The following is a 9,893-nucleotide window of genomic DNA, read 5'->3' as shown; positions in this document are numbered from 1 at the left end:
AGTCAGGATCGAACCTGGGTCTCTGGCGCTGTGAGGCAGCACCTGCTCCAACGTGCTGCAGAGAATTCATCTTACGGACAGATCTCAGGAGCAAACCCAGGGACTGTCTGTACTCAAACAAATGCCACACAGCACTGCAACTTTAAAGTCAGCTCTGTCAGTCACTGTGCCACCATTAATACAGTGCGAAGGCGTTTTGCAGAGGCTGCATTTCCCTGCATGGTGTCGTGCAACCATGCTTTAGTCCATTAGGAGCAGTTGCCTGTGTTCTTAGATTCCACGTCCTCAAGACATGTCCAGCTGGGTCACACACGATGTATCAGAATGAGACTGCTTTAACACTCATGTGTAGAATTACCCACTTCACCCAGAGAGTTGTAAATCTGTGGAATTCTCTGCCACAGAAGGCAGTGGAGGCCAATTCACTGGATGTTTTCAAGAGAGTTAGATTTAGCTCTTAGGGCTAACGGAATCAAGGGATATGGGGAGAAAGCAGGAACAGGGTGCTGATTCTGCATGATCAGCCATGATCATATTGAATGGCGGTGCTGGCTCGAAGGGCCGAATGGCCTACTCCTGCACCTATTTACTATGTTGCTATGTTTCTAAACACAGATGAGAACTCAGGGCCAAAGACTCTTCGCCACTTTAATTGCATCATCAAACCAATGCTGTTTTTAATTTGCGTTGATTTGATCGGCATTCGTTCCCTGAAATTCTAAATCCTCTTGGAAAAATGTTTCCACCCTGTGCAAACCCAGGTTTGTCTCAGTGTAGGCACAGTGGCGCAGCGGTAGAGTTGCTGCCTCACAGCGCCAGAGTCCCGGGTTCGATCCTGACCACGGGTGCTGTCTGTACGGAGTTTGTACATTCTCCCTGTGACCGCGTGGGTTTCCTCCGGGTGCTCCGGTTTCCTCCCATATTCCCATTCCCAAGACGTGCATGTTTGTAGTTTAATTGGCTTCTGTAAATTGTCCCTAGTGTGTAGGATAGAACAAGTGTATGGGTGAAAGTGATCGCTGGTTGGAGTGGACTGGGTGGACCGAAGGACCTGTTTCCACGCTGTATCTCCATGCTGTAAATTAGGGCTGAAGGAATCAAGGGATATGGGGAGACGGCAGGAACGGGGTACTGATTCTGAATGATCAGTCATGAAGGGGCCGAGTGACCTACTCCTGCACCTATTTTCTATGTTTCAGAAGTGGAGATCGGATCGGATGTCCCCTTCGAGACCTTTTACTGGCAGAACGATGATTTGTCTTTATTCATCTGTAACGGCGGCTTGAGGGAAAGTTTGCAAAACGCAGGTGTTTCCTGCCAGAGTCTGTGTCGTGCGAGTTACCAACATCAAACACCATGCAAGCCACCAACGTGAACCTCATGCAGCTGAAGAGCAGGTGGAGATCTGAAACAAGAAGGAACAGCAAGACAGAAGCAACGACACAACTTACATCTAACCTTCCACGCCATCAGCTATTAATTCGCAGGCAGGAAGATTGTTCCCGATGTTGGGGAAGTCCAGGACAAGGGGTCACAGTTTAAGGATAAGGGGGAAATCTTTTAGGACCGAGATGAGAAAAACATTTTCCACACAGAGAGTGGTGAATCTCTGGAATTCTCTGCCATGGAAGGTAGTTGAGGCCAGTTCATTGGCTATATTTAAGAGGGATTTAGATGTGGCCCTTGTGGCTAAAGGGATAATAATAATAATAATGGATGGGATTTATATAACGCCTTTCTAATACTCAAGGCGCTTTACATCGCATTATTCATTCACTCCTCAGTCACACTCGGTGGTGGTAAGCTACTTCTGTAGCCACAGCTGCCCTGGGGCAGACTGACGGAAGCGTGGCTGCCAATCTGCGCCTACGGCCCCTCCGACCACCACCAATCACTCACACACATTCACACACATTCACACACAGGCAAAGGTGGGTGAAGTGTCTTGCCCAAGGACACAACGACAGTATGCACTCCAATCGGGATTCGAACCGGCTACCTTCCGGTTGCCAGCCGAACACTTAGCCCATTGTGCCATCTGTCTGGAGAGAAGGCAGGTACAGGATACTGAGTTGGATGATCAGCCATGATCATATTGAATGGCGGTGCAGGCTTGAAGGGCCGAATGGCCTACTCCTGCACCTATTTTCTATGTTTCTATGTTTCTATGATTTAACGCCGGCTAAAAATGGACACTTCAAAGGTGATCTCTACAGTCACAAAGCTCGATTGAGCTGAAGAAGGGTCTCGACCCGAAACATCACCTATTCCTTTGCTCCATAGATGCTGCCTCACCCGCTGAGTTTCTCCAGCATTTTGGTCTAAACTCGATTGTAAGGCACAAGAAGGAACTGCAGATGCTGGTTTAAACTGAAGACAGATACAAAAAGCTGCAGTAACTCAGCAGGTCGGACACCATCTCTGGAGAAAAGGAATAGTCTGAAGAAGGGTCTTGACCCAAAACGTCACCGATTCCTTTTCTCCAGAGATGCTGTCTGACTCGCTGAGTTACTCCAGCTTTTTACGTCTATCTTCGATTGTAACAATTCCGCTGACTGGTTGGAACGCAACAAAAGCCTTTCACTGTACCTCGGTACACTTGACTATAAACTAAACTGAACTATAAACAACAGAATCATCTCTTTCATTCGGGTGCGAACAAAGACATTGCAATCGTTATTGTGCCAATGTATGGAAGCTGAGTTGGAATTTCATTGCCTTTCCTCAGTGTTCCTTCGTCAAATCTTCTCGTCAGGGCCACAGTCCGGACCAGGAAGGACTCAGTCAGAAGTTTATTTCAGTTTAGTTTAGAGATAACACTCTCCTAGGGACTATTTACAATTTTACCGAAGCCAATTAGCATACAAACCTCTATGTCTTTGGAGTGTGGGAGGAAACCGGACCACCCGGAGAAAACCCAGGCAGGTCAACAGACAAACAGCACCTGAGGTCAGGATTGAACCCAGGTCTCTGGAGCTGTGAGGCAGCAACTCTACCGCTGCACCACCCTGAGTGAGTGAGGCGAGGTGGGACGGACAACACTAATGTACCTACAACGCACCATGCACCCACCACAGATTTATTTTGCCACAGCTGAAATTAGCCTGCTACTGAAAAGGGTTGAACATGGAATTATAGAGCTCCACGCTGGCGATACAGGCCCTTTGGCCTACTGTGCCCACACAAACATTCAAACATGCATTGACACCAATCATCCCAGATTTGACCACTTATCGTCACATTAGGGACAATTTACAAATTAATCAGCCAGCCTGGGTAGCTCAGTCAGTAAAGCATCAGACTTTTAATCTGATGGTCCAGGGTTCAAGGCCAAACACCCGGGTTCGATCCTGACTGTACGGAGTTTGTATGGTCTCCCCGTGACCTGCGTGGGTTTTCTCTGGGAGCTCCGGTTTCCTCCCACACTCAAAAGACGTGCAGATTTGTAGGTTAATTGGCTTGGTATGATTATTAATTGTCCCTAGTGTGTGTAGGATAGTATTGGTGTGCGGGGATCGCTGGTCAGGGCGGACTGGGTGGGCCGAAGGGCCTGTTTCCACATTGCACCTCTACCCTAAACCAACCTCAAATGTCTCTGGAGCATCAGGATGAAACAAATGTAGTCACAGCAAGAGTGATCATCCAAGAGTCAGGATCGAACCTGACATTAGGATTGGTGTAGATTGGTGTTGAAGTCGGGATAGTATAGGACGGGGTTGTACAGGACCTCCGTGAGACCGCATTTGGAGTATTGTGTTCAGCTTTGGTCACCCTACTCTATGAAGGATGTTGATAAGTTGGAAATGGTGCTGAGAAGATTTACAAGGAGAGGTCGTGCAGGCTCAGATTTTACTACTTGCAGCGCAGGAGGATGAGGGCTGATCTTATAGAGGTGTATAAGGTTATGAGGGGAATAGATAGGGTGAGCGCACAGAGCAGGGGCATCAAGAACCATAATACATAGGTTTAAGGTGACAGGGGAAAGGTTTAATAGGACTCTAAAGGGCAACTTTGTTACACACAGGGTGGTGGGTGTACGGAACGAGCTACCAGAGGAGGTGGTTGAACGACATTTTAAATACAGTGGGCAGGTATATGGATAAGAAAGGTTTAGAAGGCTTTGGGGCAAATGCGGCTGTGGGCCTCGTGTAGATGGGGCATCTTGGTCGGCATGGGCAAGTTGGGCCGAAGGGCCTACTTCTGTGCTGTATGACTCTATGCCTTTATAACCTGTGGCCCTGGAGTAATGGGACAGCTACTAGCTACATTACTGTGCCATCCTGTACGATGTACGTCCTGAGCTTGAATTTAATGACCTAACATTGTCACTGGTTCAAGTTCAAGTTCAAGTTCAAGTTCAAGTTCAAGCGAGTTTATTGTCATATGTCCCAGATGGGACAATGAAATTCTTGCTTGCTGCAGCACAACAGAATATAGTAGGCATAAATACAGATCAGATCAGTGTGGCCATATACCATACAATATATATATATACACATATATAAACAGATAAAGTGCAATAGGCTGTTATAGTTCCGTTTGTTTGATGTTGTGTTTAATAGTCTGATGGCTGTAACTTCAGTACAACCGTTTAGGAACAGCAGTATGTACATTTGTATAGCGTTTCATGAAATTTGTTGCATTACAGCTTTTCCAGTGAGCTAATGTATACTGCTCGCATCTTGTAATCATGCAATTTGTATTATTAAAGTTTTAGACTCATACTTCAACAAACTACACTAATATACAGTAGCCAAACATACACAATATAGGGCGGTACGATGGCGCAGTGGTAGTTGCTGCCTTAAAGCACCGGAGACCCGGGTTCAATCCCGTGCTGTCGGTACGGAGTTTGCACGTTCTCCCCGTGACCTGCGTGCGTTTTCTCCGAGATCTTTGGTTTCCTCCCACACTCCAAAGATGAACAAGTTGTAGATTGATAGGCTTGGTATAAATATATTCATGTAAAATTGTCCCGAGTGTGTGTTGGATAGCGTTAGTGTGCGGGGATCGCTGGTCGGTGCGGGTCCGGTGGGCCGAAGGGCCTGTTTCCCCATTGGATCTAAACTAAACTAAACACAAACACAGATACTGGAACCATGAAATTCAAAACTCAACCAAGATTGAAGACCATTGAATGAAGGAGGGTAAAGCAATATTGGATAGTTGAGTTTAATTTAGAGATACAGCATGGAAACAGGCCCTTCGGCCCACAGAGTCCACGCTGACCATCGATCACCCCTTCACACTAGTTCTATGTTATCTCACTTTTGCACTCTGCATTTTAGAGGCAATTTTACAGAGTGCCAATTAACCTACAAACCCAAAGGTACACAAAAATGCTGGAGAAACTCAGCGGGTGCAGCAGACTCTATGGAGCGAAGGAAATAGGTAACGTTTCGGGCCGAAATCTGAAGGAGGGTTTCGGCCCGAAACATTACCTATTTCCTTCGCTCCATAGATGCTGCTGCACCCGCTGAGTTTATCCAGCATTTTTGTGTACCTTCGATTTTCCAGCTTCTGCAGTTCCTTCTTGAACAACCTACAAACCCACTTGTCTTTGGAATGCGGGAGGAAACCGGAGCACCTGGAGAAACCCACGCAGTCACAGGGAGAACGTGCAAATCCACACAGACAGCACCCAAGGCCAGGACCAAACCTGTGTCTCTGGCGCTGTGAGGCAGCAGCTCGACCAGCTGCACCACCGTGTTAGATCGAAACATAACAGGAAACAGTTGCAGTGAAAGATGATTATTTTTCAGTCTGGAGGAAGTATACATTTAAGTTCCCTAGAGATAGGGCCAAGGGTCACTGCCTTCGCTAATGTAAATTAATCACCTTGTCTTGAACTTGGCTGCAGATTTTCAAATGACAGTGACACAGAACTCAGAGATTCAGTGAACTGTATGAAGGAGAGTTATAGACTTTAAACAAGGAACTGCAGATGCTGGTTTACACCAAAGATAGATAGTCTTGCTTTCCTTTGAATGAAGATGGAATGAGTGAGGAGGGGGGTGGGTTATCACCTGCCTCACAGCCAACAATGTACCATTGTGGGCTCGACAGTCCCTTGATTATCTTTCCTTGATTGCGTTAGATTTAGCTCGTAGGGCTAACGGAATCAAGGGGTATGGGGAGAAAGCAGGAATGGGGTACTGATTTTGGATGATCAGGCATGATCATATTGAATGTACACAAAAATGCTGGAGAAACTCAGCGGGTGCAGCAGCATCTATGGAGCGAAGGAAATAGGCGACGTTTCGGGCCGAAACCCTTCTTCAGACTGATGGGGGTGGGGGGGAGAAGGAAGGAAAAAGGGAGGAGGAGGAGCCCGAGGGCGGGGGGATGGGAGGAGACAGCTCGAGGGTTAAGGAAGGGGAGGAGACAGCAAGGGCTAGCAAAATTGGGAGAATTCAATGTTCATGCCATCCGGATGCAAGCAACCCAGGCGGAATATGAGGTGCTGTTCCTCCAATTTCTGGTGTTGCTCACTCTGGCAATGGAGGAGACCCAGGACAGAGAGGTCGGATTGGGAATGGGAGGGGGAGTTGAAGTGCTGAGCCACCGGGAGTTCAGGTAGGTTATTGCGGACTGAGCGGAGGTGTTCGGCGAAACGATCGCCCAACCTCTGCTTAGTCTCCCCGATGTAAATCAGCTGACATCTAGAGCAGCGGATGCAGTAGATGAGGTTGGAGGAGATACAGGTGAACCTTTGTCGCACCTGGAACGACTGCTTGGGTCCTTGAATGGAGTCGAGGGGGGAGGTGAAGGGACAGGTGTTGCATTTCTTGCCGTTGCAACGGAAAGTGCCCGGGGAAGGGGTGGTACGGGAGGGAAGGGAAGAATTGACAAGGGAGTTGCGGAGGGAGCGGTCTTTGCGGAAGGCAGACATAGGGGGAGATGGGAAGATGTGGCGAGTGGTGGGGGTCACGTTGGAGGTGGCGGAAATGGCGGAAGATTTTTTGTTGAATGGTGGTGATGGCTCGAAGGACCTAATGGCAAAATCCTGCACCTATTTTCTATATTCCGATGCTTCTATATTTCTATCATCGTTACTTTTTTGCATATCTTTCATTCATTTGTTCTATATCTCTCTCTATCACCATCTATATCTTTCTCTTCCCTTCCCCTGACTCTCAGTCTGAAGACAGATTTGGACCCGAAACGTCGCCCATTCCTTCTCTCCAGAGATGCTGCCTGACCCGCTGAATTACTCCTGCTTTTTGTGTCTATCCTCACTTTTCCTTATGTTAATCTCTGGAGTCTTGCACATCAATCATGAAAGAGTTCGTCAGATATTTGTCCACTGTGTGTTTGTTAAGGCCCTGTCCCACTTACGCGACTTTTTTCGGCGACTGCCAGCACCTGTCATAAGCCGCCGAAAATTTTCAACATGTTGAAAATTCAGCGGCGACCAGAAAGATGCTACAACTCTTTGGGCGACTGAGGAGACGACTCACGACCGTACACGCGACACCTTGGCGACATGTCGCGGGGTGAAGCCTGTATGGTCGTGAGTAGTCGCCCAAAGAGTCGTACCTTGTTCTGGACGCCGCTGGATTTTCAACATGTTGACATTTTTCGGCGACCTGTAACGACCTAGGACGGGTGCCGGCAGTTGCCGAAAAAGTTGCGTAAGTGGGACAGGCCCTTTAAGGTTCCACAATGTTTGCAGATAAAACTGTAGTGAACAGCGGGCCTGTGGGAAGAACTTGGTCCTTGGCTGTACACACAACATGCACAATGTGATGAGTTTTGGGTCACGTTTAGGTTTATTATTGTCATGCTTATCAAGATACAGTGGAAAAACGTTGTTCTGCATGTTATCCGGACTGTCCAATACATAATCAGATGTGCTATACATAAATACATTCAAGTCAAACTCAACAGGTAGAGCAAAGGGGAAGATACAGAGTGTAGAATATAGTTCTCAGCATTGTAGCTCACCAGTTCCAGAGACAAAGTCCAATGTCCGCAATGGGGTAGAGGTGAATCGGACAGTACCCTCGCTTATGGAAGGGCCGACCGTTCAGAAGCCTGATAACAGAGGGGAAGAAGCTATTCCTGAATCTGGTGATGCGGGCTTTCAAGCCAATGTACCTTCTGCCGGACGGGAGCGGGGAGAAGAAGGAATGACGGGGGTGGGACATCCGATTAAGCTGGCCACTTTTCCATGGCAGCGTGAAGTGTAGGTGGAGACAGGGGGTGGGGGGGGGGGGGGGGGGGGGAGTCAGGTGGAGTTTGCATTGTGAACTGTGCTTCTGGATAATGGATTCTATTGATGGGACCAAATCTCAGAAATGGAGTCCAGTGCTCAGTTGCAGGTGTGTACACACAAGGCTTTCAATTTATAATCCGTTGAAGGTGTCTTTGAGAACTTTCTTTAGTAGCTACGCATTTCCCCACAGAGCAGTAAAGGTTGCGTGCAAGATCTTGCCCCGGTAGATGAGAAGAGTGGTGTCAAACTCTGCTGTTTACCAGCCGTGGTTACGGGTGTCAGGGGTTATGGGGAGAAGGTGTTGAGAGAGGAAGATAGATCACCCATGATTGAATGGTGGAGTAGACTTGATGGGCCGAATGGCCTGATTCTGCTCCTATCACTTCTGAACTCTGTAGAGGAAGCAGCGTGCGAGGAACACACTGAAGAGCAGCTGGGTGCTGTGGGAGACTCGAGTGCCTCTATTCCCAACACTGGCACTGCTGCCATGGGCCGACCCATTGCACTCATCTGTGAAGCAGCAATTCATCTTCACTGCCCCGGTGGCTAGCTGGGAATGGTCACAGAAGGCCTTGTACGAACAGGACTTGATCACACTGTCTGGGCACAAAGCACACACAAACACACACATAAGGATCTTATAGAAACATATAAAATTCTTAAGGCATTGGACAGGCTAGAGGCAGGAAACATGTTCCCCATGTTGGGGGAGTCCAGAACCAGGGGTCACATTTTAAGAATAAGAATAGGCCATTTAGGACTGAGATGAGGAAAAACGTTTTCACCCAGAGAGTTGTGAATCTGTGGAATTCTCTGCCATGGAAGGCAGTGGAGGCCAATTCACTGGATGTTTTCAAGAGAGAGTTAGATTAGCTCTTGCCCCCCACTACCCCCACATCAGTCTGAAGAAGGGTCTCGATCCAAAACGTCACCTATTCCTTCACTCCATAGATGCTGCCTCACCCGCTGAGTTTCTCCAGCACTTTTGTCTACCTTCGATTTTTCCAGCATCTGCAGTTCCTTCTTAAACATTCTACGTTTCCTTGATCATTGTCTGCTTTGATCTGCCGTTTTCTCACCTCATCCTTCCATATCCCTAGTTTCCCCCTCCCCTGACCCTCAGTCTGAAGAAGGGTCTTGACCCAAAACGTCACCCATTCCTTCTCTCCAGAGATGCTGCCTGCCCATGTTCTCCAGAGCTGCTGCCTGCCCATGATCTCCAGAGCTGCTGCCTGCCCATGTTCTCCAGAGCTGCTGCCTGTCCCGCTGAGTGACTCCGGCACTTTGCATCTTTCTTTTAAACTAAGCTATTTCCCCCTTTGTTCCTCTGTAAAGGAAACTAAGTTCGTCAAGTTTATTGCCAAATTCACAAGTATCATGAGGTAGAGGTACAATGAAGATCTTGCTTGCAGCCACATAGACTCAGACATAGATCTTGCTGACGGACCACATAGACTCATACAACACGCACAAAAATGTGGGTGAAATGGGGAAGGAATCCAGAAATCGGAGGTGCAAAGAGACTTGGGGGAGCTGGTGCAGGATTCCCAAAAATTTAATCTGCAAGTCGAATCGGTAGTAAAGAAAGCAAACTCAATGCTAGCATTTATTTCAAGAGGGCTTGTGTACAAAAACAGGGATGTAATGTTGAGGCTCTACAAGGCACTGGTTAGGC

This window comes from Amblyraja radiata, chromosome 39 (genome assembly GCF_010909765.2).
Source record: "Amblyraja radiata isolate CabotCenter1 chromosome 39, sAmbRad1.1.pri, whole genome shotgun sequence".
Classification (NCBI taxonomy): Eukaryota; Metazoa; Chordata; class Chondrichthyes; order Rajiformes; family Rajidae; genus Amblyraja; species Amblyraja radiata.
The sequence above is the reverse complement of the archived record's forward strand: the minus strand, read 5'-3'. Positions refer to the sequence as shown.